The sequence below is a fragment of the Rhinatrema bivittatum genome, chromosome 10 (assembly GCF_901001135.1).
Source record: "Rhinatrema bivittatum chromosome 10, aRhiBiv1.1, whole genome shotgun sequence".
Classification (NCBI taxonomy): Eukaryota; Metazoa; Chordata; class Amphibia; order Gymnophiona; family Rhinatrematidae; genus Rhinatrema; species Rhinatrema bivittatum.
Window position 1 is genome coordinate 85,640,450 of NC_042624.1, and position 20,020 is coordinate 85,660,469.

Below are 20,020 nucleotides of genomic sequence, written 5' to 3' on the forward strand. Positions count from 1 at the left end.
TAATTGTAAAAACGCAGACTTAAGCGCTGCTTCTGACAGTGGCTCCAGCATTGGTTTAGAGTCCGACCAGATTCCAAGTTACAAACCTTTGTTCACTCTTCCTTGTCACAGTGCTGCCAAGCTATTTTTCCCTATAGTGGGTGCACAGCCCCGTACAATATGTCTCACGTGGTTATGCATTTCAGTGTAGCTGTGTGGAAATATTGTTTTAATTAGAGAAAATGTAAAGGAAATGGTGTGTGTCTTGATTGTTCCAAGATCAGGGAAATATTAGAGCCCTTAACAAAATGAAATAACAGTTCAGCTATGTTTTTGTAAGCCTGTGTGTGAGTATCTACACATCTCTTTTCCCCAAGATGGAAATTAATATAGATAATTTGTTCCTAAGAGTAAATTATTGCCCTGTACTGTACAATTCCCAGTGCATTTTACTTACTGTTTTGCAGCCCAGCTAATTTGGCAGCAGACGCTATCCTGAGACAAGGTGTCACAGTTGAGGGAAAATCAGATTAAATGGTTGCCATGGATATGAAGGAAATTCTATAACACTATCCAAATTCCTGTGAACTCTCAGAGGGCACAGAACTGGTTGCAGGTCAACCTCATTATACTCCAGCTCATAGGAAAATGGTTATGCATGTGGCTTCTTCAGGAAGTTACTCCTTAGGCTGCAATGGTAAACCTCACTAGGGCAGGGGTGCTCAGCTCTGGCAAACAGGTCTGGTTTTCAGGGTGACCAATCTATGCAAATTACTTAGACCATCTGATGAATATTCATTGTGGATTTCCAGAAAAGCAGAGATTTTTTGCAGAGATTCCCCCCCCCCCCCCCCCCCCCCCCCCCGCACTAGGCTTCCCTAAGGTGAAAAATAATCACATCAGATCAGATATCACTGATCCCTATTACTTGTTGAAAATAATGGAATTTGACTGTAAGACTTTATAAGTGAGCTGCAATATTTTGTCTGCTTTTCTCCATTCTGCTCTGTTCTGTTAACGTAGGGAAGGGACAGCTCTGGTTCTCTAAGACAGCAAGCAGGTTTGGTGTTCAGGATATCCACAATGAATAATCATGAGAAGTATATTTGCACACGTTTAATTGCAATTCAGTTTGCGTACCCTGGTTGCCTTGATGACCAGACTTTGTCGCAGCTCTTGAGGACCTGAGCTGGCCAACCCTGTACAAATTGAAATGCATCCATCAGTAGACCAAGGAGAAAAGTCTAGCTGTATCCCACTTCTCATCTCTGTCTGAAAGAGGGTATTATGCCAAGCAGTACTATAGTTTAGGTTATATCTATTTCCTCTATAAACAGTAAACTATTTGTAGTGTTCCACTTTCTTTATTAACTCCAACTGATAGAACGCTTGAGACTAAAACTTCCTTTCTCATAAGAAATCATTTCCATTTTCATATATTATGATACTCGTCTAAAATTTCCTGTCATATAACATCTTGCTGCCTCCCTCTGTTTGAATGTTCACTATCATGCTGTTTGGTAAAGGTTAGATATCTGCATGTGACCATCTTGGTTATTTTTCAAATCTTTCGTCTGTTGGAAGTCTTAAGCCTTCACAGCAAGGTATGAGATGGAGGTTGATCAAATCTCAGCAATGGAGAAGAGGAAAAGTGAAAGTAATACAAACAAACAAAAAAAATCCATAAACAAAGGCTTAAGCACCTTTTACTCTGGTAAAAATAATGTTAACTTTTCCCTAAATCAGCTATATTTGTATAAATGGATTTTTAGCTACTTTAGAGTACCACCTACACACTTTCATAATGCATGTGTTTTTGGTTTTGAAGAAAAGAGGCATTTTAGGAGTGTGTTTTGGAAGCATTTTTAAAAACTACATTTAATTTACAAAAACATGTGCATGTATTTGCTGTTATGGGTACATTTTCCATACAGCACGTAAGTATTGCATCTGGGTTTTAAACTACTATATGAATTTTTTCTTTTAAGTGTAAATCTGTTTATTCATACAGAACAATTAAGTAACAAAGCATACATGCATAATAAGAAAACTCACCAACAGAGTGCAACATAACTACGATGAAAGATAGGAGTAATTTGAAAGCATGTCTTCTATATAACATGGTATAAACAGTACATTTACTAAAGTTATAAACCATTACAGCTCCAATTTCTATTTTTTTTTCTTTTAATTAAATGTAGAGAACCCTGTAGGTTCCTACTAAGAGGAATGTCTTATCTTTAGAGGGGAAACAGAAATAGGGATATAAGTGTGGGTTGTAGCTCCCCCATTTGGGAAACAGTGAGCTCTTAGACCAGTGGGGGCCAGCACCGGTCCTCAAGAGCCACAGACAGGCCGGGTTTTCAGGATAACCTACAGTGAATATGCATGAGATAGATTTACATGCACTGCCTCCACTGTTTGCAAATCTATCTCATGCATATTCATTGTGGATATTCTGAGCACCCGGTATGTTTTGTGACTCTTGAGGACTGGGGTTGGCCACCCCTGTCCTATACTATAAAACCCCCTGCCACTATCTCAGGCCGAGATTCATCATTTTGCAGGCCTAACGCCTGCGATAAGGAAAAGGGGTGTGGTTAGGCTAATTTTCCTGTTACTGCATAGCTATTTCATCACAACATGTGTTAAATTGATTGCACATTGCCTGGACGGGTGAGAGAGAGAGAGAGCGAGAGCACAGCGCAGCACAGTACTCACCTGTGAAGATCTGATGTCATTAGGAGTGCTGAAAGTCGAAAGAAAAGTAAATTTGTTGCCTGTGCTCTCTACCTAGCCTGTGCGTACTATGCTGTACGTACCTGTAATGGTGTATCTTAAACTGCCCCCCCCAAGCCTTCAAACCCCAACCCCCCTCATCCCGAGTTTAAAGTTCCCCCTGTTACACTGATATACATAGTAAACTGACCCACTTGCCTATGTTCTCTCTCTCTCTCTCCCTTCCTTCCACCATGTTATACTTTCCCTTTTTTCTTAAGATTTTGTTTTGTTAACTACCTGAGTACCCTCGGGTCAAAGGACTCATTCTCTAAATCACCTAAGGGAAGTGGCGTCTCTCCTATGGACCATCAATGTTCTTTTGGGATAGGAGGCAATGACCTATTGTGGATGGCAAGCTGGGTAAAAGGTAGGAAACAGACAAGAGGAGTAAATAGTTTTCTCAGTGGAGAAAGGTAAACAGAGGAGTGCCTCAGGAATCTGAATTGAGACTGCACTTTTTAATATATTTATAAATGATCTGGAAAAGGGAACGATGTGTGAGGTGATCAGATTTGCAGATGACACAAAATTATTCTGAGTAGTGAAATCACAAGCAGATTGTGAGAAATTGCAGGAAGACCTTGCAAGACTGGGAGATTGGTCATCCAAATGGCAGATCCATTTGGTCATCCAAATGGCAGATGAAAGCTTCTTACAGTGAGATCAGTGAGTAAGAAACGCTAAAGAACACCGACACACAGCTGAAAGTCACCTAACAGCATAATTGCCTAATTTATTATTTTTTCTCTCATAATTAAGTATTAATTTAAAGAAGCTCAATATAAAACCTATATGATTATCCTATTAATCATATAAATGGAAATACCAATCCACTTCACCTCCAGTATTGCATACTGACTTTCTTTTGTTGTCACAGCCCATTTGTGCAAACTGGGTTTCATGTGTGTCCCTACCTGAGCGATTGGTTGATCAAGAACACATTTCATTCAAGGCCAATTAGTCATCTTCTGGATGCTGGAATCATTAGAATTCATCAACGATTATCCCAAATCTCATTTGAACCCATCATTTAAACTGGCGTCCATTGGGGCTGTGCTAGATGCAAATAGGCCATGACCTGTCTCCCCAATTTCAAGCAACTTCATCTGAAATACTCAGAAGGTGACCTTAGGTGATGCTAATCTTGACATAGTTTTATAGAGTTCATGCCATATCTGGACATTGATAAACAGATCTGGACAGTATTCTATCTGGTGTTAGGCACACATGGAGAATCCTGTAACATCAGGCATACAAGAGTTCTCTCTTCCGTTTTTTTTTTCCAACAAATGTATGGTCATTTGTAGGGAAATAACCCTTTCCATGGGTGTTAATGTATCCTGTATGCCTTTTTTTTAGTATAAGGCATTTTGGGTTGTGCTAGCCTTTATTTTGTTTTAGCATAAGGATGTATCTTCCATGTGAAGGATATTTTAAACAATATTGCTTTCTAAAACAATACAAAAATTTTTTTGCTGGGCTTACCAAGTAATGAGCCCTCTCAGTTGCATGCATGGACTTGCCTTGCTTGCATTGCTAGCATCTTCTCTTCCTGTTTCACCCGGCACTGAGAGGCTGAGCAGCAAGGGGACCGGAAATAACTCTTGGCTGCAACGGTGACGGATAGCGGCTTGATGCTCAAGTAGCTCTTTAGCGAGCACAGCAACTTTTTATGTTTGCAGAGAGGAACAGCATTTAAAATCTATGTGCACAGAGGCAATATCTCTCCTATGCAATGAAGATGTCAGTTTGTACCTAAGATTTATTGAGCTTCATCAATACATAAATAAAACACACATATAAAAACATTGCTACCATATATAAATGTTGCTGCAGGGAGCTTGGGGGTCTGAAGTTGAGATCATTAAAGAGTCACTTCAGTCTTTCCAACTGGAAAAATCATTGGGTTGTAGTGCTCCCAGAGGGTGTAGAGAGGTAAAATACGGCACTATTGACTCTCCAGAGAAGCAAATAGCTTTGAAATTAAAAGCTGTTTTCTCTGTGATTAGCTGCTTGTCATTCTCTCTCTGTTCTTCTGAATTATTCTCCATCTCTTTCCCTATTTCTCCTTAGTCTTCTGTTATCTTCTCTGTCGTGTCTCCCTCCTTCCAGTGGTCCATTCTCCTTTCTCTCTGTCTGCCTTGTCCTGCATTCCTCCCCGCCCTCTCCCTTATTTCTTTTCTTCCCTCCTCCTCTTCCTGTTGCCCTTTTCCTGACCAGAGGAGGGAAGACCTGTAGTGGGTGGCTGGGGGTGCAGTCTCCCTGCCTTTGGCAAGCCATCAGTGGCTGTTTTCCTTTGGGAGCTGGGAAGGGGAAGGGACTCTGACCGGTTCCTTTCTTCAGAAGCAAGGAGGAGAAGACGCCCTTTCATGAGGATTGTCTTCTTGCCTCCTCACCCCCATGACAGGTGGCCCTTTTTTTTGTTGTTGTTTATGGGAGGATACAAACACAATTTGGGTGTTGCCATGCAATTGCTGTCAGGTCAGCGGAGATGTGCACACAGTCCTCCTTGGTTTTGTTGCGGTGCGTCCATGGGATTTACTTGTCTTAAAAGTAACTGGAACTACAAGTCCTTACGTGCATTGGTGCAAAACCTGGACTGGTGTAGTCTGCCCCTGATGATATGGTGCCCTCTGGTAACCTTATTGCATTAAAAAAAAAAACAAGCTTTGCCTCATTCTTTGGAATGAAATACTAATTAAATTGCTTTGTTTCCTGGCCATGCACCCAGCTCTTTGTTTTTTTAAGCGCACCATGTCCGGGAGTTTTCGAGTTAGCCTGTGCACACCTGGGAACGTTTGAGTCCTGCTCACCCTGACATTTGTGTAGATTAGGAAGGGGTGGGGGTAGGGGTGGGAGAGAAGCAGAGGCAGCACACTTTCTCTCTTTCCAGACCACAACAGACATTCGTGCTTTTTTTTTTTTCTTCATTTAAATTTTCATTAATGCAAGTTACATGCTGCAAATATAATACCATTGGAAAACAGAATAAGCTAGGCTGCTACAGATCCTCCACAGGAACTGAGCATGCCCAAGAGAAGCTAAACATTAGCAGAATCTCTCAATTCGGTAATATATACAGAACATGGACCCTCACAAAGTACACAATAAGCAACCACATGTTTAAACATGTGCAGACGCCATCCCCAAATTCCCTATTCTCCAAATTTCCAACCCAGTCCTGGAGCTTCTGCTGCAATACCTGCGTGTGCGCCCCCCCCCATAAAATCTCTGGTCTCCCCTTCTACACAGTCTCCTGAAATCAAAACCCCAGGCCCTGCTCCTCCCCCTTTTGAAGTTCCCGCTCAATCTTCCAGTCTCTGATCACTCCGCCCCACCTCACATTCAACCTGATCCCAGATTCTCCAGCACTCTCTCTTCCCAAACATCTTTTCATCCCTTTACAAATCCCTGAGATTCTGCTCTGCTGCTCAATCCCAGCCCATGCCCTGCTCGCCCCCACTCAATCCCTGAGTCCGTCTCGTCCCCCCCCCCAGCTTCTCTATCTCCCCCTGTCCCTGCTCTCCCATCCCCATCTGAGACCACACTGGTTCAGTCCCTCCTGCTTGAACAGTGTGTGTGTGTGTGTGTGTGTGTCAATGAGACTGTCTCTACTCACAGTCACTACTGCAGTGAGGATGGGGCGTGAAAAACAGTCCTCGTCCTACAGGGCCCAGCACAGCGTTTCTCTCTGGCCTGCACTTGCACTGACTTGGATCAGTGCAAGTGCGGTTGTCACTACTGTGCTTGCGTTGAGGCCCTGAGTGATCCATGGTGGAAAGGCTAATGCTGCTGAACTGAGTGCCCCGCAAGAAGATCGAATCGTTCAATCGGTCGCGTGCGCTTCAGCGGCGGAGCTAGTAAAGACAGACAGTGAGCACCGAGGCACGGAGCATGTTTATTTATTTATTTAGATTCTGCTTTTCGCACTTTATTCAGCACTTCAAAGCAGATTACATTCAGGTACTGTTCAAGATTTGACAGGCAGCCAGGCACCCAGGCACCCAGCCGAGGAAGCAAATAGCAGCACTGCACCTACGTTCTCCAGCATCTCCGCAGCACCCGGAAATTTGTGTAATTATCCGGAGTCTCCGAGCTAAATCCAGAGAGTTCTCAGGTATGAGAATGTGGCTCTCTGACAGAGTCTTCAAGGATCTGAAGCACCATCAGGAAGGGAAGATAGATTTGTGCTAAGCCCCAGATCATAGAGAAAATTACTTTTCATTTTAATTACATTTTTGGGAGAATTTCAACCTACCTAGTCAGAAATCCTCTTTAATACAGCATGGGTGAAACAAGTCAAAACAAATACTTTTGTGAAATAAAAGCAAAAACCAAACATTACCATGTTTAAAAAGCCGAGCTTCCTCTGCCTCCCCTCCTCCCTGGCTGTCGGGCAAGTGGCTGCACAGTATGCATGCACTCCCAGTTTCTCTGCCTCCCCTCCTCCCTGGCTGTCGGGCAAGTGGCTGCACAGTATGCATGCACTCCCAGTTTCTCTGCCTCCCCTCCTCCCTGGCTGACGGGCGAGTGGCTGCACAGTATGCATGCACTCCCAGTTTCGCTGCCTGCCCTCCTTCCTGGCTGTTGGGCGAGTGGCTGCACAGTATGCATGCACTCCCAGTCTCTCTGCCTCCCCTCCTCCCTGGCTGTTGGGCGAGTGGCTGCACAGTATGCATGCATTCCCAGTCTCTCTGCTTCCCCTCTTCCCTGGCTGTTGGGCGAGTGGCTGCACAGTATGCATGCACTCCCAGTCTCTCTGCCTCCCCTCCTTCCTGGCTGTCAGGTGAGTGGCAGCAGTTCAGGCTGGTTAGCATGGCTGCACAGTATGCATGTACTCCCAGTCTCTCTGCCTCCCCTCCTTCCTGGCTGTCGGGTGAGTGGCAGCAGTGCAGGCTGGTTAGCGTGGCTGCACAGTATGCATGTACTCCCAGTCTCTCTGCCTCCCCTCCTTCCTGGCTGTCGGGTGAGTGGCAGCAGTGCAGGCTGGTTAGCGTGGCTGCACAGTATGCATGTACTCCCAGTCTCTCTGCCTACCCTCCTTCCTGGCTGTCGGGTGAGTGGCAGCAGTGCAGGCTGGTTAGCGTGGCTGCACAGTGTGCATGTACTCCCAGTCTCTCTGCCTCCCCTCCTCCCTGGCTGACGGGCGAGTGGCTGCACAGTATGCATGCACTCCCAGTCTCTCTGCCTGCCCTCCTTCCTGGCTGTTGGGCGAGTGGCTGCACAGTATGCATGTACTCCCAGTCTCTCTGGCTGCTCTCCTTTCCCCTCTTGTATTTCCTGATTGCTAAAGGAGGTGTTTAGCATAATGGAAGATCAGCCGAAGGGGCAGGGAGCAAATGCTCGTGATCTTCTGATCTGCTGCTTCTTTGCTTGAGAAACTGAGAGGAACCTGAAGGCAGGGCCAGTTTTAACTCCGTGCAACCGCACCAGTCCGCCACACAGTGGCATAGCCAGAATTGATTTTTTGGGTGGGCACAAGTTTAACATGGGTGGGCTGTAGGCATGCAGGTCTACTAGTTGTTTTTTAACTGATAAATAATGCCATATACTGCACCCTAGAATGGCTTTCTAAGTAATTTGCAACAGCCATTATGCATCATGTATGAAACTTTAAAATAATTTACTTCAATTATTTCTAGGACTTACCAGCATTAAAATTCCTTATTAATCAGAATTTATTTTATACTAGCTGTACCTGGCCACGCGTTGCTGTGGCTCAGTCTGGTTAAATGGAAAAGAAAGAAAAGAGAAAGCGCACTTTTCTAATATGTTTAAGTGAGCTGTTCCCTGTTCAGCTCTTTGCACTTTGGCTGCTGCAGGCTGCAGCTGCTTGTGATCTCTTCACAGTCGCTTTCTACTGCATTTGCTCTGCTCCGGCTGTCCCAACTCCCTCTCCCCCTTCCCCGGCGGTGGACAGACTGGCTCGGCGACTCTTCTACCCTTTCCTCCTCCTGTGTGTAACTGTCCGGCAGTCCCCTACTCCCTTCCCACTTCCCCAGCAGCAGAGGAATGGGCTGAGCCATTTCTCAGAGCGGCGACTTGTCTGCCTTTCCTCCTCCCCTCTGTGACACCCAGCACGTAGCGCAGAGCTCTATGGTCCGCACATGCGCGGTAGAGCTGCTCTCTCCTGCGCATTTGCGGTCCGTCGGTCAGAGCCCATTTATATTGTAGATAGCGTGTGTTGCTTTTACGTCCAACAGATGGCGCTGTTTTTCCAAAAAAGCATGTTTTTACCTGTCACAGGTGTGACATCTATATAATATAGGTATATAAAAACACGTGCGTATTCGAATGCAACGTTGTGTCAAAATTTCAAAGCAATCAGTGAAGAACTTTCAGAGATTTAAGATTTTGAACAAACGAACATTTATTGTAGTTTATAAATGCACAAGTATAGAAAACAATCGGATCCAATCATGTAATAAAACAAAAATTAATGTATTCTTTCATGAACCGTCTTTGCAGAAAACCAGAAATCTTCATAAATACAATAAAATATAATTAATCATCAGAACAGGTGCATCAAAGAGCTAGGGCAATTCACATTACAACTAACATGAAAAAAAAAATTGAAATTCTGGTGTCACCTCAGCAAAAAATAACCCTCCACTGCTATTTTGTGAAGTAACACAAACTCTTGCAAAGAAAGAGGAATCTAGAACCTTGCCATGTAGTCACAGCACTGACTCAGGATTCAAATAACAGCAACCTTATGAAAAAGCAGCAATGCAAATACTACACCAGGCCCTAGAACATTAATACATCACCTACGGGAATAACAGAACAAGCTGGACTACTACTACAGAGAAACTACACACTAGCAGAAATACTGCATTTCTGTCAGTCACACACAGGCAGAACTGAGACCGACTCTTACCTAAAATAGAAATAAGAGACTATAAATTAGAAACAGAAACATGCAGATAAAACCAAAATAGAAAGCCTGAGAAACTAAAACTTCTGAACAGTGGAATACTTAATAAAGAGCAAAATACAAAAATATAAGAAATACACATTCCCAAAGATGACATATTTAGATTGCTCATAATAATAAGTCTAAAGTACAACAGATTATCAACAAAACAAATCACAGTGAATTACGTTTTTTTGTATCATTAAGTAGACCTCGTACATAGGTGTAGATATGAATGCTATTCAGCATAACGTTTTACACCAGTTGTATAATTTATTTATTTATGTAGTACTTTTTTATACCACATTCATGATACAGATCATATGATATTGGTTTACAAGGAACAGGGGGTTATAACATTAACCTTAACATAGAAGAAGAGGCAAAAGTTACAATAAAACAAGGGTAATGGAACTCGGAAGATGAAGAAGCCAGAAGTAGAAAGGTAACTCGGTAACTATAACAAATCAATTACAATGTCTGAGATGGCATGCACTGAATAGAAGGCCTTAGTAAATGATCTGTGGCATAGCTGATGTAGGCCTGGGCCTACATCAGCTATGCCACAGATCATGGGTCAGAAATGAATTTTATATGCTTAGTGAGTCCAAAGTGAAAAGAATTCAAAGTTGATGTAGCATGACATTTCCCATTGTATTTATTGTTGCAGAATTTCTTAAATCATCATAGTAATGACAACATTCAGTTTCTTAAGATAATGTAGGAATGTGAGGAAACACATTACTTTCATGTTGGTGAAAATGCCACGAAAATCATCTCACATACTTTCGGCTCCTTGATGAAGGCAGATGCCGAAACACGGTCCATGTCGGGCTAGTACACCTCGAGCCTTGTAACATCTTTAGCTCTCAGGCGTTTCTTCACATGTAAAAAAAGCTAAGTAGCTACATTATCTTAAGAAATTGAATGTTGTCAATACTATGATTCTGCAACAATGAATACAATGGGAAATGTCATGTTACATCAACTTTGAATTCTTTTCACGTTGGACTCACTAAGCATATAAAATTCTTTTCTGACCCATGATTATACTACTGGTGTAAAACATTATGCAGAATAGCATTCACATTTACGCTTAAGTATGAGGTCTACTTAATGATACAAACATAATTCACGGTGATTTGTGGTACTTTAGCCTTCTTATTATTACGATTTCATACACGGCTACTGCCTGTCCATAAATTTTGAGAGAGCGGTTGTGTTGCTTATATATAAATTGCTAACATCTCAAAATATATTTTTTTTACCTTTGTTGTCTGATCTTTGTATTTTTCTAATCAGTTGGTCCTGGTCTCTTTTTCCCATTTTTTTCCCTTGTCGCTCATTTCCTAATTCCCTTTCAGTGTCTTTCTTCTATTACTGTCTTCTTCCCTTCCACACACACACACACACACATACACGCTTTCTCTCACAGACTCCCCCTCACACACTCACGCTCTCACTCTCATATGCTCTCCCCCCCCCCCACACACAAGCTCACATTCTCTGCAGACACACCCCTCCCCAGGCTTATATTCGTATGCACACACAGACGCACATCCAGGCACCCATTCTCACCCACACACATAAACCCAGACTCCCATTCTCATCCACACACCCATGCTCCCAGTCTCACCCACACACCCATGCTCCCAGTCTCACCTACACATACACATATTCAAGCTCCCATTCTCACCCATACATACACACATTTAAAGTCCCATTCTCACCCACACATACACACATTCAAGCACCCATTCTTACCCACATATTCAAGCTTCCATTCTCACCTACCCACACAAACCCAGACTCCCATTCTCACCCATATATACACACATTCAAGCTCCCATTCTCACCCAGACTCCCATTCTCACCCACACATACACACATTCAAGCTCCCATTCACCCACATATTCAAGCTTCCATTCTCACCCAAACACACACACCTAGGCTCCAATTTTCACCCACACACACACACTCAGACTCCCATTCTCATCCACACATACACATTCAAGCACGTGCATAGCTTCCACTTCCTCCCCCCAAAAGCAGGAAGATCAGCTGGTCTCTCCTGCTGCCATTGGCCTCCTGCTATTTTCGGGCATCGGGCCGTACGGCCCACCGATCTTCCTGCTTGGGGGGGGAGGGGAAGGAAGCAGAAGTTGTGCGCTGCGCTTCTGCTCCCCCCCCCCCCCGCAAACATGAAGTTCGGTGGGCCGTATGGCCTGAAGATAGCAGGAGGCCGGTGGCAGCAGGAGAGGCCAGCTGATCTTCCTGCTTTGGGGGGAGGAAGCAGAAGCTGTGCATGGCGCTTCCGCTCTCCCCCCCAAATAGGAAGATCGGTCGGCCATACGCCGCAGCAGCGCTTCCCCATGTGTGCAGTGATGGCGCGCGAGACGTGGGTTCTCTTGTTCGCTGTCGCGGGGATGGGATCCTGCGACAGCCTTGCAGTTCCAGTGCCAGTTGGGTGGGCCTCGGTCTAAGTTGGGTGGGCAGCTGCCCACCCAGGCCCACCCGTGGCTATGCCATTGCCGCCACAGCTGGATGGTGTTCATACTGGGGGCTGCCAGCTGAAGAAGAAGGGGCAGAGTCAACTCACTTGCGGGCTGATACAGTAAAATCCGCGCGATTCAATATTCAAATTAGGGCCAGCGGTGAAAATAGGTAAAAAGAGGCGCTAGGGACACTAGTGCGTCCCTAGCGCCTCTTTTTGGACAGGAGCGGCGGCTGTCAGTGGGTTTGACAGCCGACGCTCAATTTTGTCGGCATCGGTTCTCAAACCCGCTGACAGCCACGGGTTCGGAAACCGGACGCCAGCAAAATTGAGCGTCTGGTTTTCAAGCCGCGGGCAGACTTCAAATTTTTTTTTTTTTTTTAATTTTTTGTAACTTTCGGGACCTCCGACTTAATATCGCCATGATATTAAGTCGGAGGGTGCACAGAAAAGCAGTCTTTACTGCTTTTCTTTGCACTTTCCCAGTGCCCGGAAAAATTAGCGCCTACCTTTGGGTAGGCGCTAATTTCTGAAAGTAAAATGTGCGGCTTGGCTGCACATTTTCCTTTCTGAATCGCGCGGGAATACCTAATAGGGCCATCAACATGCATTTGCATATTGCGGGTGCTTTTAGGTTGGGGGGGTTGGACACGCGTTTTCAACGCGATATTACCCCTTACTGAATAAGGGGTAAAGCTAGCGCGTCGAAAACGCGTGTCCAATTGGCTTGTCAGAGTTACTAGTAGAAAGAGGAGGGGGAGGGCCAGCTCTCGTGCAAGGCTGTCGGCAGGAGGATCCGTGAGTGTAGCTTCGCTCCACTCCTGCCTGCCAACTGAGTACAGTTAGGAATGCAACAACTGGGATCCAAGAGGAAGCTCTGTTGAGCCGCCATTGCGGCCCTGATTCCACGAATGATTGGATCTTGTGAGCAGAGTCAATCAAGGCATGGGAGTAGGGAAGTCGCAGCAGCTCAGAAGTGCTGCCTCCTGGCTCCTGTGGCTGTAGCGAGCGAGGTGAGAAGGAGGAGAGGGCGAAAGCAATGGGAAGAAAGCTCAGAGCTGGTTGAGAGAGGAAAGAGCAGGAAGGAGAGATGTTCTAGTAAGGGGGGCTGAGAGGAAGGGAAGGGGAGGGAAGTGTGAGCGGAGGGATGGGGGGTGGGGGACATACCTGGTGTAGTAATGAAGTGCAGGGCTTTGCATTTCATTACCACATCGTACTCTGCTCAGGACTAAAGATAGCCCCCACTTGCAGGAGAGAGTGGAGGAGAAGAGAGATGGAGAAGAACCTCAGCAAAAGAGAGAGAAGAATAGAGAGAGGAAGAGCAAGGCTGAGGCTGATGAAAAGGATTCTGGCAAGAGCGGAGGGGATGGAGACAAACCTTGGGGGGGGGAAATGGCTTTCCTTTGAATTTAAGGGGAGAAGTGGAGATGAATTAATGGGAGAGGGAGAAGAACCTGTGGAAGAGGAACCTGGAAGGAACAGAAGGGAGTGAGAGGGAGGAGAAAGAGCGGAAGAAAAGATAAAATTGAGAGGGGAAGAGGAATAGGGGAACGATGCACCGCACCATCTATCCCCCCACCCTTTTAAAATCCTAAAGCTGCCTATGGGTGCTTTGTCTGAAATTCATTTTTCCAGGTATGACTGGATTGAAAAATAATTGAAGTGTTCTATAGTTGTTGGTTTATCTTTTTGCTGTAACATGCCATGTACAATTGTATTGGAAAAGTGAAATATAAATTACATACATAAATGTGTTCTCAAGCAGGACACAGGACAATTTTGTAAACACCAGGACCTTGCTGTGTAAGGCAGGACACCTGGGTCACCCCGGAATGGCAGGAAAGAAGGGCAGAGCAGACTCCCGAGTGCCGGCATGGTAATGGGAACGGTTCGTTTCAGCAGGAGGATTCCCTTTGCCAGGCTCTTAATGAACTCAGCATGGGATAGGAGAAGAAATGTACCGCATCTTAGATTTAATTTAAAGAGTCTTGTTCAAGAAGGACTTTTTCCTCTTTCTATGGAAAAAAAAATCTGTATTGGATAAGGCCCAATGAATCTTAAGGAAATAAACAGCATGGCAAAGCCTTCAGCAGAAAGCTGAAGATTAACCAAGATTTCTGTTTGGCCCCTTTTATCTTTTTTAAACCTTTATATTTTTCTCTTTATAAAGCAGTCAAGTCTTGTCACATGAATGTCCTACTTGTTAGGGATAAGGAAGAACTAACGTACTGTTATGATTAGTGGGGAATAAAAGATTCTGCATTTTCTTGGTTTGGATTTCCGTAGTATATTTTGTTCCAGATATTAAATTGTAAATTTAAAAAAAAGAAGCCCTGTTAGATTGACAATAAAGACCTGAGTTCTGAAGGATTTTCCAAACCCCAGCTGATTTATCACAACACAGAAGAATCTAACATTTCAAAGTGCCTCGCTTTTTTGGCTTTTTAAACATCCTAGCAGCTGCAAAAAATCTGTACACAGGCACAGGTTCACAGAGTTATCATGCTGTGCTCTTATAAGGCAAAACAGTGAGTCAATGCCTGGTGTTGCACTGGGATACACACTAACGTTAACCAAAGCCGAAATATTTTTTTTTTTGCACTCTGTACTCTTAGTGGTGTGAATTCCAGGAAACAAACTGTTATTTTTTTAGACCCCAGTGCACAAAAGAAACAGCTCTGACTTTAACTGTATGATTTCATTCAGGGTAGCAGAGGGTCATGCAGTGTGGCCAAAGCCTTGCACCCTGTCATATTACCTTACTCTGATATGCTATTGTTTATATAACATGACAGTTCATTCTGCATGCTTAATAACAGGCTGTAAGCTCAATAAACTGCCTAAATTGGAGAAATCATAAATCTGAATATGGATTATTTATGATTAGGCACTTTCAGACTGAAGGAACAGTTTATATCGGGCTTGTTTGTGCATCCTGGATCTCTGCTACCTGCACTTGCATGTTCCGGTTCCTTTCAGCAACAATCCCTTTGCTTTTTAATAAATGGCTTTTTTATTTGCAGAAATGTACCTATCCCTCTCTTTTCTGCTGGTTTTATGCCAACAGCCTGATTTGTTTCGGCTCCTTTACCATTGAGATAAAGACTGCTTATGGTAGACCGAGTACACATGTGGGATTCATTTTCTGAACTGTCTGTGTGGTTTAGATACTTTTTTGCTTTTCACTGGAAAACGCCTAGGTAGTCCAGTGATGTTCTTTTATCGCTGGCTATTGAAAGCCATCATTGGCCTAGCATCTAAGACATGAACTGAATTTCAGCATTCGGATCTGGTTCTCTCTATCCATAATTATGTTAACTTGGATGCATGGAAATTTACTGTAGTATTTTATAAACTAAACTACTGTGTTATTCTGCTGTGAAGTTTTGCACGTATGTTTCAGTATGCTTTAGTATTTCCTATGCAAGAAAATTCTCTCTTTCTCTACCTATTTTATAAATATGCACATGTATATTTTAGGCGTGAAAAAAAATAACATGTATGCGTAATATGGAGGCAGGTATTTCTTAAAGTATGGGCGTACACCATTTTGGAAAAATACCTGGTGCGCATGCTTGAAATCACCTCTACTTCCCACCAGTTCACCCAGGCTGTCTCCAGTTCGCTTAGACCCCCCTCGTACCTCACCCTGAACCCCCACCAATTCACCCAGACCTCCCACCCAAAAATGCAGCCAACAAATACGTCTGATTTCACTTGCGCCAGTCAATTGGCAGAGTGTAAAAGTATATGAATTGATTTGGTGATGTATATGCGCGGATCTCTCACAAAATGCTGCCGTGCTGCTCCTGTCCCAGAACATCCAGCCTTGCCTCATCCAGCCTCGCCTTCCCCAACTTCCCTCTCCAGCCCTTCTTATCCCTCTTATCCACTATCTTCTGTGTGTCTTCATCCATCCTTGGCCTGACAATCCAGATCTTGACCCCTTGCTTGGACCTGACCATGATTGCCTGCCGCCTGGACCTGACCACGTTTGCCTGCCGCCTGGACCTGACCACGTTTGCCTGCCGCCTGGACCTGACCACGATTGCCTGCCACCTGGACCTGACCACGTTTGCCTGGACCTGAAAACCCGTGATAGCTGCCTGCCCTGACCTTGGCCTGGTCTCTGACTCCATTGGTCTGCTGCCTACCCTGAACCTGGTGTGCTTTTGAACTTTAGTTATCTTCACTAAATCCTGCTGGCTGCCGGAACCCAAGGGCTCAACCTGCGGGGGAGGCGGGCTAGTAAAGGCGAAGCTCCAGATTGTCCCCAGCTATTGGCAGAGGCCTCATGGATTCGCCCTTGAGGCTTTGTCAACTATGCCGCAGCACAAAGGGCTCCCATACTTGCTTTCCTTCACAATATGTACCTTTACACAATTATTAACCTTATTCCTTTTGTATTCCAGGAACCTCAGAATATTGTGCACAGCATCGGATAAGTATTGCATGCAAAACCTTTTCAAAACTTAACACAATTTATTGTCCATAAATCCTGATTCTTTTCCCTGAATTTGTCTTTTTTTTTGTCTTTCAGATAATTTCACATAAGATTCTCAGGACTGGAAAGTATGTGTTAGCATCTTAATGTACCTAATACAATGTAGCATTTACAGTAAGTATGCCAGAGCTCTGGATTTGAGTTTGAAAAGTTAATTAAATTCTGATGTGTGATGCAGTGTGCTGACACATGAGCTCATGGTTTTCCTGCAGGTAATCTCTTGCAGGTGCATTTAGTTTTTGGAGAGTTGAACCATTTCTTAACTGGGCTGCACCCTTCTGGTAGCCGTTCTCTGGCCTCTTGATATATTCTACTGATGATCTGTCCAGGTATCTGGCACCCTATATCCCAACCAAGTCAATAACGAAAAGCGTTCCACACTCTCACATCCTTCTTCCAGAACCAAGAATGTTATCTAGCTTGTCTGGACTCCTTATTAAAAATAAAAATAATTGAAGTGTGTGTCTAGTTCACTTTTAACATTTTTCCTTAAAATGTCCTTTTTTTTTCTGTGACCCAGCCTTATGGAACTTATGCAGAGCACCCTCACGTTCTTGTTCTCTCACAAATTGGAATTTCCTAGCATGTGGACAAATGGACTCAGGACCAGTGGGTTATGCTCAGCTCAGCTCAGCTCATTTGGCGCACAGAAATATGACCCTGTCATGCCAATTTTACAAGGCCTTCACTGGTTGCCAGTTAAGCCAAGACTTCAATTTAAGGTACTGACGCTGGTCTGTAAGTGTGGGCTGTAACCTTTCCTGAGTGTCTGGATAACGTACTTTCTAAGTGCAGGCCACCACAAGAGCTGACGTCACAGTATATATACTCCTGCAGTGATCCCAGCCTGCCAGTATTCTCATTTTCCAGCAGATGATGGATGTACCAGTTCCCGGTGTGGACTTAGTTGCTTGGGCAACTGAAAGGCAGCGGGTGCAGGAGGCTGAGCGCGGTGGTGACGGCAGATGCCCTCTCCCTCCACAACTGGTGATGTTTAAAAAAATAAATAAATAAAAGAGAGGACAGAAGACGTTTTTACTTTCTGATATAGAGACAGAGGGGTTTTAGGACTTTCTCCATGCTCGGTGCGCCATTCCGACATCATTCCCACTCCTAGTGGGGTTAAGGGAACTGGACAGCCTGGCAGGTTGAGCAGCCCCCGATGGGCTAGATGCCGCAGTTAGGCTTCTTGCCTGAGCACTGCGTGGTAGGCTGCCGCGGTGCTTTTTGCACATTTCTGTGAGTGTTTCTGCCCTCTGCAGGATGTCGGTGTTTGCAGCGCATTGGCTCTGTCCACGCGCTGTGCGCGCAGTTTGGGCACGCTTTTGCACTCACAGCTTTTTAATGCTGAATTGCGCAAGAGCCTGCACACACAGTGTGCGTGTGAATTGAGCGGCGCTTATTTTTTGGATGGCTCCTAATTTTTGTATGGATAAGATTTTGAGTTCAAGCCATTTGGATGCACATTCACCGCCGCATTGGCGCCGATGAACAGGAAGCCTAAGTGTCTTTCTGTACCGGACTTCTCAGCCTTCGTGGCTTCTAACCTGTGTCAGCGCTGTTTTAGACACTCAGAGTTGTCCTCCTCTGATTTTGCTAAGCCAAGATCCTCCCATCCTGATGAAGGTTTGGTGACAGCTTTGTCTGGCGGTTCGCCAGACCTTAGTACTTCCTTGACTGGCTCCTCCGCAGGAGATGGCAGTTCAGTGGGCCCCGCTGCAGTTCCTTCTGGGTTTGGACTGGATCCGGCTGCTTTTTCTTGGGTGGAGGTTCTTCAGGGTTTAAAATCCCTTGTTCAGGCACAGTCCTCTGCTTTACCCAATCTGATCAGGTTGGACCCTCAGCCAGTAGCCCCTCCCTCTTCCACTCCTGTGGTTCAATGCCACGGCGTGCCTCAATTCGCTGCAGGTTTTCCCGACAGGAACCCGGATGGCACAGATGATGAGGTGGATCCTTTTTTACTGGAGGATGGGAAATTCCTCCAGGACTGGACCATGTTATGGTTCTATCATAGAATTGAACTGCCGATTCTGATTTCCCAGACCTTGCAGTGGCTGGATGTTCCTGGTGCATATTCCATGTCGGAACCAAGAAGAATCCCATTTTGGTTTCCTTGCATAAAGCCTCTTGTTTTTTCCAAGTTATGGATGTCATCCAGGAATTGATTGATCTGGAATGGGATGCCCCAGAGGCAATTTTCAAAGGGGGTCGGACATTGGAAGGTCTGTATCCCCTGGATCCAGCTGTGAGAAATCGTTTGTGTCTTCCCAAAGTGGATGCACTGGTCTGTGCCGTCTCTAGGTGGACGACTATCCCTGTGGAGGGAGGAATGGCCTTGAAGGATGTACATGGAAGGGTATGTCTCAGTCTTTTTGTCCCCGACAGCCCAAGAGAGGAGCAGGCTCGGGTGGTGGACCTTCCTGAGCTTCACAATAAAGGTTTGCTTACCTACCTTCGAGAAAAGAGATAGGAGGATGTCTCTTTCTTTTTTTTTATCAGAGGTGGGTCAAGACACCATTCATATCTTAAGCAGAGGCAAGTGATGTGATCTGGCGGTGTAAGGTGAACACTTTAAAATAAGAAATAAAGGAAAAGCTTGGTTGTTACATAAGGACATAAGATCATAAGATATGCCATACTGAGTCAGACCAAGGGTCCATCAAGCCCAGCATCCTGCTTCCAACAGTGGCCAATCCAAGTCACAAGTACTGGGAAAGCACCCAAACATTAGATAAATCACAAGCTACTATTGCTTATTAATTACCATCATAGCAGTTTATGGATTTATCCTCTAGGAACTTATCCAAACCTTTTTAAACCCAGTTACACTAACTCCTGTAACCACATCCTCTTGCAATGAATTCCAGAGCTTAACTATGCGCTGAGTGAAAAATAATTTTCTTTGATTTGTTTTAAATGAGCTACTTCATAACTTCATGGAGTGCCCCTTAGTCCTTCTATTATCTGAGAGAGTAAATAATTGATTTATATAAACTTGTTCAAGTCCTTTCATGATTTTGTAGACCTCTATCATATCCCCCTTCAGTCGTCTCTTCTCCAAACTGAACAGCCTTTCTAGGCCTTCAGCTTGGCTATTTTTTAGTGTTTGGGGGTTTTAATTAGGCCAAGATTTGTAAGAAAAAAAAAGATTTGGAAGTCGTATTTTAGAATGAGAATAATCATCCAAAAAAGTGACATTTAAAAATACTTTCATACAAGTTTTGTGTAATTATTATTATTTTAAATAATCATATTCAGACACTCTAGGGTCTGGGTATTCAGTGGCACTTTACTTTAGACCTCTCTTACTCTATAGCTTGAAGCCTGCTCATCCCCTGCCAAATGA

General features: G+C 44.4%; 1 protein-coding gene across 3 annotated transcripts in view; it reads left to right on the top strand.

Annotated features, from left to right (window-relative positions):
- The window catches only part of DDAH1 (dimethylarginine dimethylaminohydrolase 1), a 232,137-nt gene that overhangs the window by 108,558 nt on the left and 103,559 nt on the right, over positions 1 to 20,020 (top strand). The window lies entirely within an intron of this gene.